The sequence below is a fragment of the Serinus canaria genome, chromosome 1A, assembly GCF_022539315.1.
Source record: "Serinus canaria isolate serCan28SL12 chromosome 1A, serCan2020, whole genome shotgun sequence".
Classification (NCBI taxonomy): Eukaryota; Metazoa; Chordata; class Aves; order Passeriformes; family Fringillidae; genus Serinus; species Serinus canaria.
Window position 1 is genome coordinate 7,913,383 of NC_066314.1, and position 24,186 is coordinate 7,937,568.

The following is a 24,186-nucleotide window of genomic DNA, read 5'->3' on the forward strand; positions in this document are numbered from 1 at the left end:
AAAGAAATTGATGATGCATCGTTCTGTATCACTTTCCTCTCTCTCGTGTGCTAATGATTACATGTATTACCCTGGTTATTTCTTATCTCTGCTCAGTGTGAGTTTATTGCTTTACCACATGTATTGTTTTATTTTTATGCTGCCTACATGTTCCTAGTGAGAAACACACATGTTGTCAAAAAAAAAAAACAAAGAAGGGGGAATATGGCTCCTCAAGAACATTTAGATAACGCAATATTTACACTAGAAGTTTTGAAAGTAGATCATCAATTTTGATCCCCAGCAGAGTGATACTTCTCTGAAGATTTGTGTGCAGAACCAATTTCTAAAAGTTTTAGGTAAGGATCCACAATTGGGTGCGCAGTGGCAAGGCCTAGCTGATTTTACCTGGGGGAGAAGGTACACGAGGGTTTTGTCACCAGCAGGTCTAAGGTGGTTGCCTGCTCATCTGGACAAACATCAATTGCCTCCAAGAGGATGAGGCCCAGTGAGAAATCAAAATGACCCAGTCATCATCCAGCCCTCGTGGCCAAGGCAGGAACAGAAGCAGGACTGCCAGGAACGTGGCTGTGTCTGGGGGCTTACAGAGACAGCCTGCCAACAGAGGCTGTGTGTCCCACTGCACCCAGCATCAGGGTATGGTGCTCCCACTGACCTTCCAATTATTCCCTGCTCCATGTTTCCAGAAAGATGCTCAGTAATGTCACATTCATTTCCAGCTAATGGACTTCCTTCTGCCTAACAGCATGGCCCTTGAGTTCCAGCTTAGGCACTCTGCCATTTTATTCCACCTCCTGGGACATTGGGCATTATCTTTTTCTTTTCCTGTGCTGCAGATCTCTTTGTCAGTAGCATGGTTGTATTTAATGAGTTTTTATTGATTGTCATCTGTAGTCCATGTATCTTATCCTGTGTCCAGCAGATGACCAATAATAGTCTTAATAAGATAATGGCCTTAGAGGTGCAGACTGTTTTGACATGAGGGTACACAAACCCTTGGCACAAAAACCAAAGAAAGAAGAAACAATGAAAGGGGGGCACTGACTCAAATTCACATTCCCCTGAAGAAAAATATCTTCTGGGCACTGTCTAAGCATTGTCTAGTGAAGGCATGGATGAAAACCAAGCCAAAGCCTGGTCTAGCACACGACAGAGAAGAGTAGGTACAAGGCCCTGAGCCCTGATCATGCACCACTGAAATATTTATGGGCTTTTCTGACAGGCAGTAGCAGCAGAGATTCCTGTGGCTCCTGACAATGTTATTAAAAAGAGCTGTAGGTGAAGATCAGAAATAATTTATTTATGTAATCACCAGCCCTACTGGAGGGTTGTGTGTGCAAGGGCAGCAAGGCCATTATTTGAATGCATGCAGTTTAAGAAAGTCATTTCACAGCTAACCTTGGAAAACAGTGCAGACTTTGCAGCCACTTTGTTTTCTCTTAGTATAGAAGTGGGTGGCTATATTTGTTGTGGAAAGCTTGTAAAAGTAAACAGTGCAATTATTTTAATCTCTTAATATGTTTGCAATTACAGCTCATGGCTGTTCAAAACACTCTGGTCACTGGGGTTTGCATAACACATATGCCATAGAGTAAGCAAATGTCTACCATATGAACAACAAATATAGAATGATAAAATAAATTCAGAAGAAGACCTTTCCAACCCTGGATACCCAGGAGATAAGGGAAGCAAAAGTGACAGCTGTCTTCAGCAAGAGAAAATCTATTCAAATATTGTTTTTCAAAGGATTCCTCTAAGCAAGGAAGATTTATTTTACCATGGGCATGCCAGAAATGCCATGATGTTAAGAAAAATATTAGAAGAGTTATCTGAGACCCAAAACTCCACCATACCATGAGTCAGTTATTAAAAGACAAATAAATGGATACTTCAGTCCTCAGGCACACAAAGGAAAGTAGTAGTGCCACATTTTCTCTTTTTGTCCAGGATATATTCATTTGCTATAATATTGAATAAAACAGATTGGATCCAGATCACGACAAAGGTATTCACATTGCAGACTCCCATGCAGGTTACTGGAAGTACTGCTGGATTTAAAATGCCATTCATATAGTTAGGTATGGTAATTTTCTTAGCTGTGTTTAGAAAAGAGCAATGCTTTATAAAGTAAAGTATCCCACTGGTGCTTTTTATTAAAATGACATTTATCCTAAGACATATTATTCAATTTGTTTATTATATGGATGTAGCAAAGATACTGGAGTATGAGAGCCTTTCCCTTCAAGGTCTTAGCTCAGAGCTAGGACTGCTGCTGATCCTTCCTGTTCAGTAAAACATTACTAAGAAGAAAGTCACATAGTAAGGTTAACATGATAAATATGGCAGCTCCTTGCTCACAGACATGAAGTGAAATAGACATTTTTTAAGGTAATGTTTCTCCATGTGAGTAAACTCACTTTCTAAAACACAGTTTATGTGCACTGTATCTTGGACCACAGGTATGGAGCTGGACCCCATCAAATACCTATTTCTTATCTCTGGATATATTATCCAAAAGCTCTGATCTCACTCCCTGGTCAGCTCTTGGTCCCTTGGTCTGTCATCTTGCACAGATACAAGTGCTTCAGTGCTGTTTATTAAATATACTTGTTTATTAAATTCCATTGAAACTTTCTCTTCTTCACTAGAAACCAGCTTTGTGATTTAATAAAACATCAATTTAAAAAAAATCCCAGACAGATTTCTCAGCTTCACCACAAAAAAATTTAACACCTACAAAAATGGAAGAAAGTTAACACAGAACAAAAGAGCCAGTCACAACTTTCATGTAAAAAATGATTTCCCAGAATGTACCACAAGAATTTTCAAAAGCCGTCAGGATTTTCCTCCTATTGATCATAATTAGTGTGTTTAGAAAGCACAAAGAATAAACTGAACATCACATCAAGCACTGAGCAAGTAGCCTCCAAGGAAGGCTAAATGCAGATCACCTTCTCTAAATTTACAACACAGCATGAGAGTACAAATTCCAGAAAGAAGTTGTTGAAATACAGCATTAAAGTCCTTTATAAATCATTTTTAGTACAGGTAATTAAGCGGAGGCAAAAGCCATAGCAATTTGGATTAGATTTGGAACTATATTTTACAATCTGTTGTGTAATTCCTTAGTCTACATGAAAAATTTCTCCTTGAAATTTATATTCCAAGTGAGAATAATATAGTCCATAAGTGAAAAATAGCAGGAACAACTTGATGAATGGAGGCAAAGATATGATTGTTCTCCCTGAAGTTGGACACAGTAAATGCAAACAAAAATATATATATTTTTTTGAATCTAACACAGCAAGAAGCATGAATTGCAAATGGCTGAAAAATATTATATTGCATGTGATACTGGTTTAAAATAGTGCTTGATTAATTCAGCAGCCTCAGTCTCTTTAAGCAATATAGACTTAGTAAATCATTCTCTAGGAGAAAGAAGCTGAGAGTCAAAGAAAGCAGGGACTAAGCTAATGAAAACATATGACTGCAAGAAAGCTTTCTCAAAAAAGTGTTTATTTAATTTAAATTTAAATAATCATACTATCAGAGATTATCAGATATTGTGGTTTTTATACTCTGCTTGTGTGTTAGAAAGTTAGCAAGGCAAGTCTGTGGGATCTTGTTTGGGAAAACAGAAATACTAAGACGAAAGATTTTTATAATAATTGTTTAGGACATGTCAATTGGGTGTTCTGAAGGATTTAAATATAATGTGACAAGATCAAATTACAAAGGAAGAATTCATCACTATCAGACCTAGAGAGTACAAAAATCTGTGTTTTATCAATTAATTAAAAAGGAAAGAATTATGAGATTAAGGAGAAAGTAATAAAACTATTTGAAGATGATGAAGACTGACAAACCTGAAGATTTGTCAAGTATAACATGAATTTAATCTAACAAAGTTACTCTAATTATAACTCATTTCAGCTTAATGTTTTTAAACTGAATCTAGAATATTGTTTTGCATTAATGACATTTATAGTAAACTGGAAAAAACCCCAATGTCATTCCCATCTGGAATATCCCAAGTGAGCAGGCCATGCTGTGCTGCTGATCTAAGAGTTGTCTGTGAAAGGACAATTTTGCATGTGAGCAACTTCAGGCAGCAGGAGCTGGGATGCACCTAACAAACACATTTTCACCTGGAAATGGTGCAAGGCTTTAGAAATTCCTCCCCTAAAAATACTAAACAGTAGAGCTCAACCCTAATGGTTGAGTTCCAGTTTATGGTATAACTGCACTTCTGTAATGGGAGCTGGGTTTGTGACGGTGTAATGGGAGCTGGGTTTCTGAAAACGGAGGTCGTGTGGGGCCAAGGGGGAAAGGAGGAGCCCAGACATGCTGGGGACCTGATGCAAATTCTGAAACCAAGAGATGAAGTCAACACCAAACTTTCCTATGGCTTCAGTGGCCCCCAGATGGATATTTGAACTTCTGTAGGCCTAGCAGGACCAAACCAAAGCTCTTGAGTTTCAGTCATGATTCATCTGGCAAAAGCTGCTGTTAAGTCTACTCAGCAACTAAAATGAGACATTGCTAAAATCTCCTTGGCAAGTAACTGCTGCACTGGAGCTGCCTTTCAAAAACATCCACAACTGCAGTTAGTTAGGACTGATTCTTACTGCTGGGAGATGAAAAGAGAGGAAGTCTTACTGGGTCTGAATATTGGAGAAAGCAATTTTGGTCTTAAGAAAAGAAGGAGGTAAATTTAGAAGTTCAATAGCTTCTGAAATGTACATGCATATGTGTACATATATATAGCATGTGTGTATAAATACATGTACATATAGATGGCTTCTATATATATGCACTTATAAATCTACATCTACACATCTAAGATTAAAAAAATATTTTTCCAACTTGTGAAAAAGTTCCTTTTCTCTGAACACAAACCATTAAGCACTCTGCAAGTGTGCCAAATGCTGCTTTGAATAAAAAGGGAACCACTGACATTGTTTCCAGCCCGCCAAAATAAACCCACCCTGGCTGCTGAGGTGGAGACCAATGGGACATATGTGAGTGATAACCTCATTCCAGAGAAAATCCAACCACGATACCAAGGTGTAATTTGAATAATAAAAACGTTTCATTAACTGTAAATCAAAACACATTTTATGCCTGGAAGGCGATTTTGAGCTTTCTTCTTCTTCCTGCTCCCTTCCTGTACCCTTCATTACAGTATAATCAATTAGGAATGAGCTTGAATCAAAACTAGGATGCCAAGAAGCTCTGAACACCAAAGAAAATTTGAAATTGTGTATATGTGCATTCAGTGGATGACTGCACATTTCTGGCAGAATTTTAGTAAACCCAGGTAAAGTGTGTTTTCACCAAAGGGTGGCTTTCCTGTGAGTGGAATGACTTTTGCCTGTGACTCGATTAGGAGTAGTTTTCTATGTGATTTCCTGCCCCTCCCTACTTGCAAAATAATGTCCTGTGTCCCTAATCTCCTGCAAAATGGTTTATGCTACAACAGTTAATGCATATTTGCAGTTATCCAGAATGCCACGGTCAGCAGTCACAATTGGGCTGGAAAGCAACAATGCATTAGGCTGTGATAAATTAATCACTTGGAAACTTGTGAACATGTCCTGAGGAACTTATGGTTGCCCCTCAGCAGAGAATTTGTTCTACTCCATCATTTTAATGGCTTTAGCCTCTCAGCACTGCTGTGACAAAAGCAAATTCTCTTTTCATTCTTTCTTTTTTTCCCTAAAAAAGATATTTAGGGCACAGAGAGGAATGGTCACATAGAAGGTATATGTCTGAAAAGGAAATTAAGGCTTAATCTTCTCAATCTTATGTGGATTCATTAATTGCTGGACAATTCTTCCTCTTGGGTTTTTTTCAGCCACAAGTTTTTAGGCATTTGGGAGGATGAGGAGGGCAAGGAGTCATATTAACATCAGGAATAAAGAAGAACAGATTCAGATAAAGTAAGAATTGGCTGAAATCCTTCCTCAAACCTCAAAGCCCTTCTGAGGTTTGAAAAAGTTTAGCATGCTCCTTTTATTTGCTTCATCTGCTTCAGTGGTACTTCCTGACATGGAGTGGGGAACAGAACAGTGAAAATACCATTGAGAAGCTGAGGTTTGAGTGAGCTCTGCCAAGTGTACACTCCCACAATGTTTTTGTTGAGGATGTTGTTCAAGATTATTTTTATTAGGCTTCTATAAACAGAAAAAACAATACCAGCACAGTACACTCAGATATCACAGATATCTGAGCATCAGGCCTAAAGAATGCTGTGGCATGTGGACTAGACACAGCTCCCTGGGCTCCAGATCAGCTATCAAGCCCTTTGGATGCACCCTAGCATTGCTTCAGGGATTCTCTAGGGAGCCCATCAGTGTAAGTGACATCACCTACTTAAAACTTTCATGGTGGCTGTCAAACATATGGAAAAAACTGTGGGATGGAAAGGAGGTACAGATTCACTACCAATGAAATATTTTTATTTTACTGATGTTCTTTCAAACATAATTTCTGACAGTCACAGAAACACTAGAACCAATTCTGGGATGTCTGAATGAATCATATGTTGGTTACACATTTGTAAGATTATTGAAAAAATATTTTTGAAGACCCCATACAGGCATGCACATCTGTACTCTTATCATCAATCTCCCTGAAATCCAGAAATTGCAGGAACATCCCTTTGCAAAGTTCAAGTGAAATTGTCCTTTATGGCCACACCACCTGAGGTCCCCAAAACCTCCTAAATTGTCATGGTAATTTTTTTCCAGGCTTTTGCAATAGATTTTAATCCTTTTATGGCTTTGAGCTTTTAAAAAAGTCATGCACATGTTCAAGGCATTCCAGAGTCACTGTTTTAGGGGTTTTAGCTGCTTTTTTAACCTATCCAGTTCACCTTTTAGTATCTTTATATGATAATCACAAGTGAGAGTTTGTGATTGAAAGATCCTGGCAATTTTGGGTCTAGATGAAATGAGTTACTGCTATCAGACGACCATCTAGAAACCTCAGCAATTCAATTAGCACTAATTGAAATGGTAATTGGTAATGTCAGCTCAGTGGCCCCAGAACAAATGAGCCTTAAATCTGAACTGTTCCCTTATCTCCAGTACTTAGATTTATATCCTGGAAATGCTTATTGACACAGAAATGCATTTGTTGGCAAATTCATTGGAAAAATTACTGGAAGTGTATCAAAGGAGACTGGAAGAAATGTAAAACTGGAAGAAGGACCTGTGAATGTATGATAAGGTATCACTGCCCTGATAGGAGGGAAAGTGAAATCTCTAGATGCTGTTATTTAAAAACAGGATTAATTTTCCCTAACTTTAGGTGTTTATGGCATAAGCTTTTTAGCTAAGATTTTGGTTCAGAGGTGTAGTAACTGCACCTAGAGCCACTTCTGTTGCTTCATGAAATCCTGTCTGATGCCCAGCTGCTGCTCCAAAAGGTCACAGATTTTCTGGGAGTCCAATGGCATTTTTTCCAGCTCCAGATGCATTTTTGGGATGGTACAGAGCACCTCAAATGGCAGTGGATATCAAGGTTGAAGCAAATGAATCATGATTGTGGTGCCTACACTCTTCTTAGGGGAGAGGAGATTTTTACTCAAGGAAGAAGTCTCACAATCTCTGGCTGTGATGGTGAGGGGCTGCCCACATGTAGATAAGCAGCATAATTTGAGATGCCTTAGGACTGGCCTAAGCACACACACCTCCCATAATTCACATCCCTCACAAATACCACAGGCAGCCCAGGGCTCCTCAAAGGGCACAGGATACCAACGTGTGGGCAGTGGAAATGAGCCCATAAATCTCTGAATTTGGAGCTGTATCTCACACTTAATGTTAGGGGAAGTTAATCCTGTCCCTACTTAAGAGTATCTTCTGGATGTATTCTGTGATTCAGCACCAGGAATCCATGCAAAAGAGAAGGCATCAGTTTTCTGTGCTGTGGACACAACACTCCCACTCAGCTTTGAAATTGAGGATGTGGAAATGAGAGTGGAACTAATACATGGGGATCTCAGGAGTTTAAGGTTCTGACCTTCACCTCTAACCTTGTCTTAGAGGGTTATTTAAGCAGCTAACCCAGCTGGATTATTGACATAAATCTGTCTTTGAAATATCCATCCTGAGCTATCATGGTAAACTTTCTCACTCAGAACAAATAAGTAAGAATCAGAGAACACAGGGTCAAAGCTCTAGCTGAAGGAAATTCAGCAAGTACCTTCCTAAGCACAAGTCCTTGTAATGGAAAACTGTGTAGCAGAAAATCCATTTCCACAGTTACTGAAGGGATGCATGTACACATGACACCTCGTGAGCTCCAGAGGGAACCACAGGACAAATGAGTTTCCTAAACTTGTAATTTAACGAGGCTGTGGTCCAGAAAGACACTTAAGATACTTGCATCTGAGTATCTTTCATCATTGCTGTGAAAAGGAATAGGCCTGCAATCTTGCAAGGGTTTAAATATCTTATTCTAGTTTGTCAGAAAACTACTTTGTCTGGCTGATCTATTAAGCTGCTCTACCCAGCTGGAAAACACTCTGCACTTTCATGTCCTATATTATTCCACCACTCTGTTTATTTTGCCCATTAATGAAAATGCTTTCAGAGTGGATTAGATATAATCAAAATATTATGATCTCCCCACCTTCAAGGTTTGGCAGAACATAAAACACAGGCCAATGCAGCTGACCAGGCAGGGACCAGATTATCTGTGAGAGATAGAGGGTGGCATGTTGCTGTTGCAAAACAATCCCCTGCATGTGTGAGTGGCTGGAGGGAATGCATTAGAGAAATAAACTTGCAAAGAAAATAAGATGTATTTGTAAACACAGAATGCTCATCTAAGAGTTGCATAACCTAACCACTGCCTGTGAATACCATTTGAAAAACTACTAATATGCAAAATATAAACATTAAAATGAGGGTTTAATGATAAGATGACAACACATTTCCTAAATGACTGAAACTTCAGAGAATATCTAAGGTTACCAAAAGTGACAATCTATGAATGAACAAAAATGTGTGTTAAAATTTTTGGAAATGGTAGCAACTTCAGAGATAAAATTTATTTTGACCCAATGCTCCCATGAACAATGAACAATTCCATTTTTCTCACATAATGACAGATAGGATTCTTCTAGTGGATGTAAAGCTTACAGAGTGTAATGTTTGTATTATGGATCATTATAATGATCAAATCATCCTAACACACTGAAGGCATCTAAATATGAGCAAAGCCATATAAAAATAAATGAGAACAGAGTGGATATTCATACAGTTCCTTCTCCACAGGCAAATAGGGGATTAAGTACTTCATGAATGATGATGAAAAGACAAAGCACTGCAGTAAACTCAGTCCTGCTGTAAATAGACACAACTCCATTGACAACTGAATCTGTTCTTATCCAAAACCATATTTAGGATGGAAGGTTTCCATCCCCATGGTGCACTCATTACATCTGTCTCACACTGAAGCAACTCCATTGCTTTCACTAAATGGAGCATGTCATTTTCTTAAATAAGTGCCTGCCCATAAAAAGCATACATAGAACATTGTGTGAGAAAAACAGCTTCCCATTCTGATCCATGCCTTTGATTTCACAAGTCCTATTTCCATCAGCAATCAAATTTACAGCACATTCATTTTAATTCCCCAAAACACTGCATTTATAATGAGGGAACAAACCCCTATTATCAAAACAGTCCTGATGCACTTCCACAGTTAAGCTGACATAAAACACTTGACCTTAGCTCTTGAGAAAGTACAGCAGGTAGATTACAGGCTCAGACAGCAGAGGTGGACATTTGAAGTTCTTGCTGGCAATTTCTTTGGGATTTAGCTTTACCTGGGATTTTTCTCCTGGAGATGTGACACAGAATCCATTCTCTCTCCAAGTTTCTAGAAATGCAAAGGCTGAGGTACCAGAGTTCCTACAACAGTTCAGGGTTACAGGAAAAAGTGACCCCAGACTTCACTGACACATTGCTGGGTTCTCATTCCTCAGCTATCAACATCAGGTTTCTCTTTTGCATACTGAAGTTCCTGCCTGGAACATTTGCCTGGATTTCCTTTCTACAAAATGCCTGAGCACAAACAAGAAGTTGCTACAACACTAAAATTTCTGGGAGATTGGCATATTTGCTGTGTTCAGTATAAATTGAGAATGTAACATTTTCTGATGTGCCAAAATGAGGTTAAGTGCTTTGTTCAGTTATGAAACCATTTTGCTATGACTACATAGTTTTCATTATAGATATGATTACATCCCTATCATGGTTTATCACTAATTGTCAGATCATGATATAGCTGTTATTTGCTGCTGGTGATTAGGAATTTTGAAAGTATGTCTATCTCTTTTTTGTGTCCAAAGAAGTTTCATCAAGCTCAGAAGCACTTGTGTCAGATATATGGGGAGGAAATCCATTCAGTCTGGGTGTCAGAAGGAGAGAGTGTTGAGCAGATTTATAGAAATTATGGAATGTTTGCAGCAGACTTCACAAGCCGCAGTGGGTCACATCTTCCTCCAACAGATGTGACTCTGCTCCTGAGGAACAAGCTGTCCACTCCTATACAGGTGTGCATTAAATTGATGTGGAAGTAACTGAGATTTCTCCATGCATTTTAGAAAGAATTGGATTAGAAGTATGATCCATCTCTGCTCTGATCTCCCAGCAGGTATGAGTAGCAATGGGTACAAATCCAAATGACTTGCTGAAAACAGTCCAGATTGAATAAAACCTAACTTTACTGTTATGTGCATCTTTACCCAGTCTCTCCTGGGATGGAATTGCTGTGTTTGCTTCATGGGTGCATAAGAAAGGCATTCAGAGAAATGGTCATACCTTGCATGATGCATTGCATGATGAACTGTATGCAAAATAAAAAACATAACCTTTGTTACTGGATTTAACTGGATTACCTTTGTTACTGGATTTAACTGAATTACCTAAAGCATGGAACCAGGGTTAGGAAGGAGCATATAGTAAAAAAACCCCCAAAAAAACCCCAAAAAACCCCCAACACATACATTTAAAACATTTAAATGAGAGAAAGGGTGGAAATGTATGGCTAATAAAGACAATGTGCCATTCCTTGCTCTCCAATTCAGAGTAAATAAAACAACTCTATTTTATTTCCAACATATCAATCAAACCACTCCCTGAGTAAAATGACACCCTATTGTTTCTTATGGCTCCCCGAATGAATGTGAAGTTGTGTATGTTTTGCTTGGCAGAATTGAATCTTCCCCTCAAATCTCACCAGCCAGGTCCCAAGACTTACCTTTGTCTGTCAGAACCCCCTGTAAATCATTACTTTTAATCTGAAGGATCGCTTCCAAACCTTTCTTGCACTTCTCATTCCAGGCATTCTCAGGGATGTTTTGTGTTTTTGGAGCACGAGAAAGTGCTGTCTGTTTTCAGTTCCTCTGCTGTCCCCACCCAGAAGCCACTGGCATTTTTGAAGAAAAGTTGGAATGCTTCCTGCCACATCCTTCTCCTTCTGGTTTTTAACTGCATGGGAATGTGAAGGCATGCACCAAGAGCAAGGGCATGGCTGAAGTGCAGCTCCTGGGTAAGGAAGCACCAGGGGAGGTTTCTCACTGTTTCCCCACACACTTTGCTGTGTTTACAGAGTTTGATCCATGGTTTTGTGGCTCCACCATATCAGACCTGACCTTGAACACAGGCTGCTAAAGCCCTATGAGGAAGGAGAGGGGCTGCTGACCCTGTGAAGACTTGACACCTCCTTGGCCACAATGCTGCTTATTTGTCTTGAATAATGTCCCTCTCAGACTGCCCCAGAATGGACACTGGATGGCAACAGCTCACATTTTCCCCCAAGGGGAGAGGTGAGCACTGCTCCTGCACTACTCATGGCTGCGGATCTGCACTTTGAGCTTTTCTGGATCTTTTCATTTATCTCCAGTGATGTTAAGGAGAAATTGATTTTTTTCTCAAAGTCATGCTCAGACAAGTTAAAATGGCACTTAATAGACTCTGCCATCTATTGTGCTATGCTCAAAAGTCAAGGAAGGCAGAATTCCCTTTTCCCCAAATCTTACACAATTAGAGCAGAAAGGCAGGATCTGTAACTGAACTGCTTATCAGAAGTGATCTGCTTAATAATAATTTCTGACTGTGTTGGACTTCTGTGCCATTGGAAATTCTTAATTCCATTTTCACAGATGATTAGACACATCCTTGTGAAACAAAATAGTGGAATTCATTGTTATAAGTACTGATTTATAAATATTATCATTCAAAAAACTAATAAAATTATCACATTAACAGGAAACAAAGGCCAGTCTGGATCCATAAAATCCTCCAATTTCTGCATTTCTGTGCTTTAATCAACATTTATGCAAAAGAAATTAGATCTACCTAGTGGTTACACACTTAGCAGTCTGTCCTTCTTAAAACATTTACTTTCATCCAGTTCACTAGAAAAAAATGTCAAAGCTATCAATATTGCTTTTATGTACTGTGGTCATGCTCCTGACTTCTCTGCTTGGCTTCATCCGTGTCTAGAAAGGCACAATAGAGAAAAAGACTTGTTAATGTAACTGCTCTGTCACTGATGAATGTTACAATGCAATAACACTAAGGGTTAAGGAAAAGGACTCTGCAGTGATGTTGGTTCAGTGCTTGTGAGATGGCAGGAGAGTTGGTGAGATAGTTCTGGCAGAGAGACTCTTGGGATGTTGTGGCCTCTCTTCCAAATTTAGTTTAACAGCAGTGGATGCAGTTGCTGCACTTGAGTGGGTCTTCTAGTGCCATAGAATATTTGGTGTCACAATACATTTATTCCAACTACATTTATTGCATCCAAACATTTCTGTTTAGTCACATTGGAAAAATGTGAGATTGCTGGAAGTCTTCTGTATGCTCATTTCTTCTTCCAAATTCTCATTTGCTTGAGGCAAATGATTTTCTGAGAACCTTAAATGTGACTAAAGATGCAATAATTCTTCCCAGAAAAAGCAATAATACCATCCAGAAGTATCACATTTCCACTTCTTAATTACAGTCCTATGCTTTGGTTATTTGTTGACAGTAACCAACATGCACATAGTTCTGCATAATTATACCACAGGTTCATTAGGATCCATGCACATATATGCGTTTGCCATTTGGAACTCACATCCATCCAAGCCTGACAGATCATGTCAGTGAAAATAAAATTAGTCTTAAAAACGAAATCTAGTAAGCTGTGGGTAAAAGCAATTGAAAATTTTAGAGAAATTGGACTTTATAGAGATCAGAATTTTTCCACGCTACAGAACACGAATGTTCCTATTATAAATTTGGGAAACGTAAAGTGACAACTGAGGTAGAAATTGTTATATTTGTATAGGTTGAAGTTTTGCTCCTGGTATTTCTCAGTGTGAATTGCAGTTAGTTTGCACAATGTAACCTTGGGTGTCACATTGGGATTTGACATGACTTTTCTCAGAAAAATTTTTGCAATCAACAGCAAAACCCAAAAGTGTGAAGTTTAATGGCTTTGTCCTAGAGGTCATGAGAGACTTTACAGTGGTGCCTAATTTGAAATGTCTTGTGCAGCTGCAACTGCCAGGGCACATCTTCTGCAAAAGACTCTAGAGACTCTTAGGACCAGACAGATTTTGCCTCAATTTAAGCATTTCAATGAGACATTTAGGAAGGGGGTTTGGTCATCATAGATTCTGTTAGAGTAAATGAGGACAGATAAAGACCTGCTGAGGGAGAACTGGTTGTTTGGTAGATTGAAAAAAAAAAACCTGGCATGTGTGTGGAGCTGAAACACCCTCTGAGATGCTCAACTTCCTCCTGTCTATTGATTGGCACCTGAAGTGGAGAGGAAGGAATCCAGCACTCCAGAGCACTACTACCTCCTAAGCATCCTCCCCAGTGTAAACATTTCAGTGTCTGTGTCAATTCTGAGTTCTGCTTATGCTCTTTGGCAAGCAGCAGCTTGGATCCTGCTCCCTCCTTGGTCTGGAAAACTGCAACTCATTTTTCTGAAGAGTGACCTCATCACCCCTAACCGATTGCAGTCACTATTTACTCCTTCTACTGAGAATATATCACTGTGCAGACACTAATGCAGAAAGAAGAAAAAAACCCACAAAGATGACTGGCTTGAGGTACAGCAGCATTATCCTGCACTGGACTGGGGACAATGCCTTGAAGCTAAATCCAGAAGCTCCAGGACTCTCACTGCCACCCAGCTGCTGACATTTCACACCCATTTCCTTTATGGGTCTGCCACTTAAATACCCAGTTAGGACTGGATATTCTCATGGTGCAGGAATAATCAGGAAAAATAACCCCCTAGGTCCTGATGCACCAAGGACAATGCTGAAAAAAAGAGACGTAAAATATCTTTGGACATAACTCTTAGGTGTATGATAGTTCAGTGTGATGGAATCATCTGAATTCAGCCAGTGAGTTAGGAAGATAAAATCTACAAATTAATCTTTGTTAATTAATCTTTGTACAAGTTCTCTTGTTCTAAGAGAATAACATAAAAACACAAAGATTAATTTGAATTTAATTAAGTTGAATTTTATAGGGTTCTTTTATTATTCAAATTTCAGCAACAATTATAAAAAGAAGGGGAAAACATGGTCGATAAATTTCAGCAGTACTATGTGAGGTGCGATTTCCAAATTACAAAGAAATGTTCATTTGGAGTAGGATCATGAAATGTAACTTCCTGGGAAAAAAATGGTACAGAATAAATTTCTATTTAAGGACTTTTCAAGATATGCTAGCTGCTATTAGCTATCTGCACTAAGGAGCTAAGGAATGCTAAAGTAAAGCCTTTAAGTATGATCTCAATTTAATTTAATTTTCTGATAAGCATTAAATGTTGCCCTGTTACTAAAGTCAGAATTTTTAAGTTAACCCATCTTTTTAAATTTCAAAGCCTTTTTTGAAGAAGCTGATTATGAATCATGTTTCTGCTCCTAAGACAGCTCTTGTTTAGGGCAGTGACTTTTAAGAGCAGGAAACTGAAACACTTTCAAAGCAATCAGGGCACTTTCACAGATTCCCCAGGGTTTCTTAGAAATGTCTTGACTTGAATGAGCTACTCTGAGTGCTGGTAATTCACGGATCTAAAGAGAAGGCTGTAAGGTAGTAGCTAATATTAGCCAAGAAAGCTCTGTGGTATCCTTATGTTTGAACCATGAGAGTCCCAAGAGAGTTCATAACATCTGCCTAGAACTCTAACAAGGTTAGCTCCACTCAGAGCTCACTCAGCTTTTGTAAAATAAATCATGACATAATGGTAAGTTAAGTATTCCACTTCCCCAGCTTTATGTGCAAATCACTGAGTTCAGCTATAAAACTATCATCTGTTTCCAGATCCTTAACATTTATTTTTCCTTCCATAATCAAGAATTACAATCATAATAAATAAAGCTCAGTTCACTCTGCTGCTATTCCATGGCATCCCAGTGATGTGAAACACAAGCAAGCAAGGTTTTACTGTCAGATACAAATGTCCAACATCCCTTTAAACATCTCTCTGTACATGTACTTCCTGTGGGCTGGATAAACCCAGCTAGTAAAACTGCTGCTGTAATGAGCCTGAAGTGTAAAACTCAACAGAAAACATATTTTTATGGAAGTGAAATGGAATTCATGTCTGATTATGCTGTCTTTCTAAAAAGTCAGCACCATGATATGCTCTGGGGAATCTCTGCAAGGCTTTCCAGGCTATAAGAAAATAAGCTATTGAAGTAAGAATAATAAACAGTTAATTAACTGGTCCTTTTGCATGGCAGCTACTGGATACTGAAATAATATGGAATTCTCACAAGTCATATTGTCACCTTTACTGGGTTTGGAGGTTTTTTGTTGGGGTTTTATTGTTAGTTTGTTTTGGTTTTGGTTTTTTTTTTTTTAAGGTGAGCATTGTGAACTTTTTAAAATTCACTAAGAGTGAAGCACAGATGCTTTATGGGCAGCTCTTTGTCCTTAGTGTTTTATTCATGCTTGGTTCACAGAATTACCCAATAATTGTTTCCCCTCAAAATATTTTAGATGAGTAAAAAATTATTAAATGGATTTCAGAAGAGTGTTCATAGTAGTTTTGGGGGTTTTGTTAAGTTTTTCAAGCTACCAGTCATGTGAAAATTTCTTTAGGATAGTTTTGAAGACAAAAGACTTTAAAAAAAGACGGTTTTAATTGCTTATGAGCAGTGCTAGAAGCAGGGGTGCACTCTTTTTAAACCATGCTGAGATTCAGATTGATCTTGTCAAGTTTCAGTGCTAAAATTTATGTATGCAGCCTGAGTCAGCAGGGCAGGCTCATTCCATGGTGAAAATAAATGGAGAATTCCACTGGGACATTCATTTTGTGTATTCTCCAAACCTGCCTTCAGACAGATTAAATCATCTCTTAGCAGTGCCTGTATCTTTGGACTGAGGAAAAAGCAAGCTTTAGTGGTGAATTTAGTCCAGAAATCTGTTTTAACACACAAAAGAACTGCCAAAATGAATCCCACTCTGCATGAGAAAAGAAAGATTTCTAAGTGTCTGTGTGAGTTTCTGTTCAGAAGTTTAAATATTTAATGTATCAGTGAGATGTTCCTGAAGATTTTCTGGACTTCAGAAACAAAGACATTACCATGCTCAGTTCTGAGTGTATCCTGGATATGTCTTGGGTTTTGATCTTTTGAAAATCAAAACCCATGCACAGGTATGAGGTGCACTCACCTTAAACATCTCAGTTCAGCAAAACTGTTAATCAAAATTAAATGTAGCTTCATGCTTAGACTCATAGAACAAAAGAATTTGGAATTTTGTAAAATTGGACCTCTGGGGATCTTCATGCCTACCCCCTTGCTCAGAGCAGGTTGTGCAAGACTGTGTCCAGTCCAATTTTGTCTTAGAGTGAAGACCCAATAAGTGTCCCTGGGCAACCTTAAATACCAATTGCTTTGTTTTAGATGTTCTCTATTTAATTATTTTATGCAGTTTGGTAGCTACTTCTTTGTTAATTATATTCAGAGAGATATCTGCAGCTACTGCAGGCATATCAAAATTAGTTTTAAACTCTGCTGTTTTGGTAGTAATGCACTAGAGCAACAGAAAGGGTGTGGTTGGAATGAAATAATTTTACTTTTCCTTGATTTTTGCAATACTGAACTCCTTTCTTGTGATACAGAAGCAAGGTTCATCAATCTAATAGGTACTGGAAAAGTATTAGAAATATTTTTATCCTAACTGAATTCAGTTACTAGTGGAAATGCTGCAGAAATTGTGAGGGGTATTATTATGTTTTGAGAGTTAAATCTTGCATGTGTTGCTTTTTCGTAGTCATGGGGTTTTTGAGAAAAGCACACTAGATTGGTGAACTGACTGATATTTAGAAGCCAAGATGTCCTAAGAAGAGTAAAAATTACATATGGAAAGCAAAAAAGTAAAAAAGAAAGTGCATTTAAAACAATATGAGAGAGAAAAAACACGATTCATCTAATGGAGTGACAACAGGCAGTCACTTGTGATCTAGTGAAGCTGAGGTGCCTTTGTGGTAAAAGGAGAGAATAAGGCATTTGTAAAGCTCAGCTCAGTCTAAAGTAAATACCTGCAGGATTTTAGATAAATTATGTTACAATTTCTCCCCACTGAGTGCAAATAGAGGCCAGAGTGACCAGCTCAGCTATTCATAGAAATGCTTAGAGTTAGGTGAGACAAATCCCACCCTAACAGTCAGCAAGAGGATGTCTCTTCCAATCCCCTTTTTCTGTCTCTCTTTCTGTCTCTGGGGTAAGATGGAATTTCTGGGAGATCTGGACTGTCATAAGAAAGGAAGTTACAGCTCCAGCAAAAACCTTTGAGTGTATAAAGAGCCCATGAATGTTTAGGCCTCAAAACACCCTTAACAGCATCAACAAAAATGGAGTGCTTTTGTTTCCTGGGATTAAAAGGATAATTATTTTCATGCATACCTGGAACCAAATTGTTGGTTAAATCCTCTCAAATATCTGTATTGCTTTTCAGAGGGCTGGCATGATTAGCCAGCCATGCTGTACTGCAGACAATGATTATTAGTTCACTGGAACAGGGAAAAGCTATTTGAGGAGGTGAAGTCCACACTGTGCTACCACTGTGCAGAGACACCATGAGGGAAGGAAATGCTTAAGGAACCTGAATTCCAGCCTCACTGCAGAGAGACAAAAACCGGGCAATGAGCCCAGGGTTATCCTCAGTTATACAGGGTAACAAAAACTAGCCTAGCTCAATGATTATAGGCTTCCCAGGTCTCCTTCAGGAGGGAAAGGCTCATCTAAAGCCCAGAAGAGAGTTAAGTTTTACTTGACTTCTGGACGATTCTGTTATTCCCTGTTAAGTCATTCTGGGAATAGAGTGCTTCCATAAATTTAGCCTTCCTGAAGGTATCCTAGGGTCCTACATTGAGGACTGAAATATATTTCCTTTTTTCTGGATCAATTAAGTGCTATGAATCAAGCAAGAAAGTAGAGTTACATTCAGGAAAGGGTGCATATTGTGCTGCTACAACTTCCCAGCAAAGACTTAGGTGAGTAATAAATCTGCAATCCAGTAGTGATGCTGAGAAAGGGCAAAGCACTGGCTTGTTCTCTTTCAATGATCTTATTTCATAAGGTAGATTGAGTTTATTAAGAATAGAAAGTAACTTTTTATTTTTCTCTTTAACTTTGTAAGTTCTCATGTTAGTCTTAAAATATCTGTTCTTCCAAATCTGCTTGCTGAGAGCTGCACAATACCAATATACACTGTGTTAACAAGCCATCCGACCTCTTTAAATATGTGCCTATGTAGTCTAATAATATTAAAGAAAGGGATTCAAATACAAATGATAGACTGTTTTATATCTATGGAGAGAAAGAATCCAGTCATTAGAGATGTGGAATATGGGGAAAGACACACGGCTGTGTAGGTCTGGGTTAGGGAACAGCTTCCAACTGCTTTTGATGCTGTGGAATTTGTTTGCTTTGTTCTTGTAAAGTCATAGGAGAGCTTGTAGGGAAGAAATATAAATCTGTTTGAACCCCAGAAATACCAGGTGTACAGGATTAAAGTAAAGCTTTTTAAAAGTTCATATCAATCAGACTCTATGAAGCATATAACTCTGATCTAGTCTTTCTTCCCTGGGTAAAAATTCAGAAAAAAAAAAAAAAAAAAAAAAAAAAAAAAAAAAAAAAAAAAGATGCAGTGTGTAAGTACAGAAGGTTTACAATTTTCCCTTCTGTATTCAGCATTTAATTTGGATGGACATGGGCCAGTGGCTGGAAGAGTAGAAGTTACATGGGACAAGTTAATATGCATTGGCACAGAGCTTTGTATTCAGGCCTGCTTGCACAGCTCCTGCTGTTGATATTAAAAGCTCTGGATATCCATTATAAGAGTCATGTACTTTAGCAACCCACACTGTGGAGAGTTTTACTGAAACAAAATGATTACTTTCTTCTAGTAATGACTTTTCTAAATGCCCTTTTCTTACCATAGCAAAGTTATTTGAAAAATGTGATTTGTGCTGCAACTTCAAACCAAAGAAACAGAGAGTTACATAAACAAACACACTTTTTTATTTCTCATCCATTTCTTTACAACTATAGCATTTAAATGGCTTAAAACCATTGCACCAACTGGCTGTTTTGTGTGCCATTTCCATATTTTATATCAATTATGGAATTAAAAATATTCTGTGCTTTTTCTGACCACAAGCTGAATGATAGCTTACCAACATGAAGGTTTGTTTGTTAATGCTTTGCTATTATGAAGTAGAAAATATTCTCCTTTTCATGAATTGGAGTATCTATGGTTGGATCCATTCTCCTTTTTCTTTCTTTTTCATCTTCCTGCTCCAATATCACCATGTGGTTCTGCAGTTTGATTCTGGTCATGAGGCTGAGTTATTTGTGCATGGCAATCCTTCAGTGACAATGATAATAATTATTGTGACCATGGTTAGATATGTACACAGGAAACATGCAACCAAAAGAAACACTTTATCTCTTTCTTTGGAATAAAAATAGGAATTATTTCTGTTGGTTTTGGAAAGTAAACAAAGATTCTGACTGGAAGACTGCATTTGGAGTAGGAGCTGGCCACAAATTTGTTACAGCTTGACTTCTATATAGGAGTGAGGGATCTAAGCCACTGCTGAAGTCCATGAAGATCTAATCAACACAGTCAAGAGGGCTGGAGAGGCAAGGATGTAAAAAACCTTTGTTTTTACTTCTGTTAAGATCTCTTCACTGATATTTTTCATGCAACTTTGCTCCCTTTCTCTGTTATCTGCTCCCCCAGACATCTTGCCAAGCAGAGAGGGAATGTAGAGAGAGTTTTGCAACAGACTGGATGTGCCCACACATGAGATGGCAACACCCCTTAGCTACTGCTACCACTTCTCTCTCTTTCACTCATTTTCCTGCTGCATCACCTCTCTGACTGCCCCCTTTGCAGAGCTGAGGTAATGCTGCAGGGAGGAGCTGAACTGAGGGGTCAGAGCTGGGAGAAGATCAGGACCTCAAGGTCCCACAGTGCTGGCCTCCAAAGCCACAGGTGTCACCTGGAGGGATGCAGCTCTGGACCACACTGCAGCAGGCACTGTACAAACAGAAGGAGCCCAACCCCACTCAAAATTAATTTACTTTACTCATGTTATCTGTCAGGAGCAGTCCTGATTCATGCCATGTTTGAATCCTGTCAGGGCATTTCTGAAAGAGAGGGAATTGACACCAATCAAATGCTTGTCAAGGATGTGAGACATGAAACACTATTTGTAGCTACAGCACAGAGCTTGGACTGGTTTAGATTCCCCCACAGACACTCCTTGACAGACCAAGGCAGCACACAATGCACAAAATTGGTCTTAAAAATGGCTTTTTTTTTTTTTTTTCCTTAGGGTGGCTGAAATAAATTGGTTCAATTAAAAATGCATTCAGAGAATGCAGGGGCTTTCTTCTCTCCTGTCTACTGCCAAGTTAGGAAAAAGGGAGGAAAAGGATGAGCACGCTGGTTTTTCAAGGAAGTCAAGCTTAAAAAACTTTTGGAGAAAAAAAGGGCAAAAGAAAACATAATCACAGCTTCAGAAGGAATCAAATGAAATCATTTTTATCCTTTCTTGTGACTGGATCTATTTGCTACAGCAGCATTCATTGATTTAATTGTTCCTAAATTACACTTATGGAAACTGTTGTATTGGTCAGAAAAAGCCAACAGAAACAATTTTAATAGTTAAAGGTTACCATTAGAATGTCTTCTGGGAAATGATTTTCTTGAGTTCTCATGGTTGTCTGTGGTAATGTGGCAAAATGTCTGGTGCATGTGGGAATCCAGGTATTAAGACTCTAGTTGTGTCAAAATTCCAAACAAAATTAACTGCTTCACTTAAACCCATAAGTATTTCTTTTCCATAAGAGTTAATTTTTTTCAATAGCTTTACATTTTGTGTGCAAAATATATTCTTCTCATATGGATAGTAGCACCTACACCAAGTGCCACTTTAACCTGATATTATTGGGAAATATGAAATTTCCTTCCCATCTGCTTCATTGGAAGCTCCTGCAAATTCTACTCCCTGAGAGAATTTTGTCTGGGGATTGTGGCTTGGTTCATGCTAATTTAGGTTCTTGTTAGTGCTCCATGGGGCCGAATCACTGTCGTGTCTGATAAGTTTCCCTGTTATTTGTGGTGGATATGCACATAATCTAGTTTCACCTGGGATAAAGATTACATTATTTATTGCTGTTTCTAAAGTATTCTGGGTACTCAGAGTTAAGTCATGCAAAAACAAAACATGAGAACTGAAATCTTGAAATCTTTCCAATATGTGTTTGGCTCATAGAGAGAGATAAGAGAAAAAGGGAAAACTTCATTGTTCAACTTTTTGGGGTTTTTTTCCCTACAATTCCACAATTTTCTGTTTATTTTAGAATGATGCTTAACTCTGTAACCAGAACAAGTGGTACATGGATGTACTTGCATTGTTCTAATTTTAATTTTAAAATGTTTAGAGATGTATATTGACAATTATATTCGGATTAACAAAAATCTTGACAAGCAAAATTGATGTAAGCACTTTTCTATCCTTCCCTGATTCTCTTTTAATTTTTTTTTTACTAGCATGGTCTGATCTCCAACACAGAGTGAGCAACATCAAAGTCCAGAAATCATCTCATTTTCTTCTGTTCAGCCTTAAAACCTGATTTGGCTGAGATAAAATTAGCAATGTGTAAGGATTCAATATATTGAACACTGCTCTCCTCTTCCTGGTGTTTGGCTTGTGTGAAGTGGCAACCCTACTATTACTGCAGTGCTTGTTTTATCACGTCTCCTCAGGTTTCCAGAAGCCTGCTTGCAAAAATCACAAGAGCTCTTTGCACTTTCTGCATCTATTTTGTTAATTATACAAGTGACAGAAGTGAAACTGCATAACTAGGAAGCACCAGCTCTGTGCACTTAACAGCAAATTAGGGAAATTTTCAGAAACAGAAGAAACCCAAGAGTGTTCCAGTCTATCTTCCACCACGCTGATGATACATCCAACCATATTTTTCATACATATTTACTTGCACTATTTTCTTTACTTTGGTCCTGTTTAACAGTTAGGACTTGGGCAAAATAATTTAACAGTGGGAGTGAAAGGGAAAAGTAGAGCTAAGTCTCAAAATCAATTATTGTCCTTCATAAAAAAACTTGAGCTCAAATCCTTTTTATGGACTTGTTGAGTTTCCTACTTTGCAAGTGAGATCCTCATAATTAGCATATTTCCCATTCATAGGAAAATTTCACACATTTGTGCAAACCATACTAATGGCAATACTATTCTGCAGCTCCATATGCTATGTGTTGAGGGGGTTTTGTTTTTCCTTTCTCAAAGTGCCACATGCTTGGTGTTCTGGATGGAGGAATGGGAGAGTGGCTGGAATATTCACTATTGTAGCAATCATTCTTCACTTTCACATAAATTCCCTACAAGCAAAAAAATTATGACATAAATCTACGAGTTAAAAAAAGAAGGAACTGTAATGGTCACAAAAAGTTATGACATAAATCTATGAGTTAAAAAAAGAAGGAACTGTAATGGTCACTTTCTCCCACCCATGTGTGTGCTGACAGCCACACCAAAGAGCTCCCTTGGCAGCTGCTGTGACCCAGCTTGTGCCCATCTATTCCTGATCAGAACCATTGGGTCACTGAGACCCCACTGTCCTGCATGTCAGAAGCCAAGCAATGTGCAGCCAATCACAATAGTGCAAGAAACACTTGCTTTTCTTTTGCTAAAACCCAAGAATTTTTAGCACAGTTTACACTCCTGACTGATCTGGGAGAGCACAAGGGAGTCCCTCACTTCTCCAGAGCACACTGAAAGTGCACCTGGTGCAGGTGGAACACATGACTATGAGCCCTGGCACAGGCCAATCTTGTATATCTTGTCTCATTTTCTCAGAAAACCACATTTGCTCCAACACCATTGGCATACACTTCTGGTGTGTGTGGGTGCTAAGACAACAATGATTCAGAGTGGAAGGTGTGAATCAGTTTACCAGTGCAGATACATCTTTAGTCTCCCCTTTTGTAGCACCAGAATCATGAAGAAAACTCCCTGATGCATGGCAACCATCTTCACAGAATGACAGATCACAGAATTGCAGGATGGGTGAGGTTGGAAGGGACTTCTGAGTTCATTTTCTCTACTCCTTCCTATTCAAGCAGGGCCACACAGTTGCCCAGGACATTTTTTTTGCAATATCTCCGAGGATGGATATTCTACAACCTCCCTGGGCAACCTGTTTCAATGCTTAATTACCCTTACAATAAATAGAAATGTTTCCTGATGTTCAGATGACCCCTCCAGTGTTTCATTTTGTGCCCATAGTCTCTGGTCCTGTCACTGGGCACCACTGAAAACAGCCTGGCTCTATCCCCTTTGTGTCCTCCCCTCAGTTATTTACACACATCAGTAGGATCCCCCTGAGCCTCCTCTTCTCAAGGCTAAACAGCCCCAGCCCTCTCAGCCTTTCCTCATAAGCGAGGTACTCCTTGCTTTCACATAATTGAAATGAAAAACACAAAGAACTGGAATTCACTAAGCATATGTCATGAGATTTTTTTGGCTTAAAAACATTGCTACATTTGTAGAACAGCCAAACACCAAAGGATAGTAGCTTTTAATTAGTCCAATTCATTTGCTCAGTAGTTTGAGTGT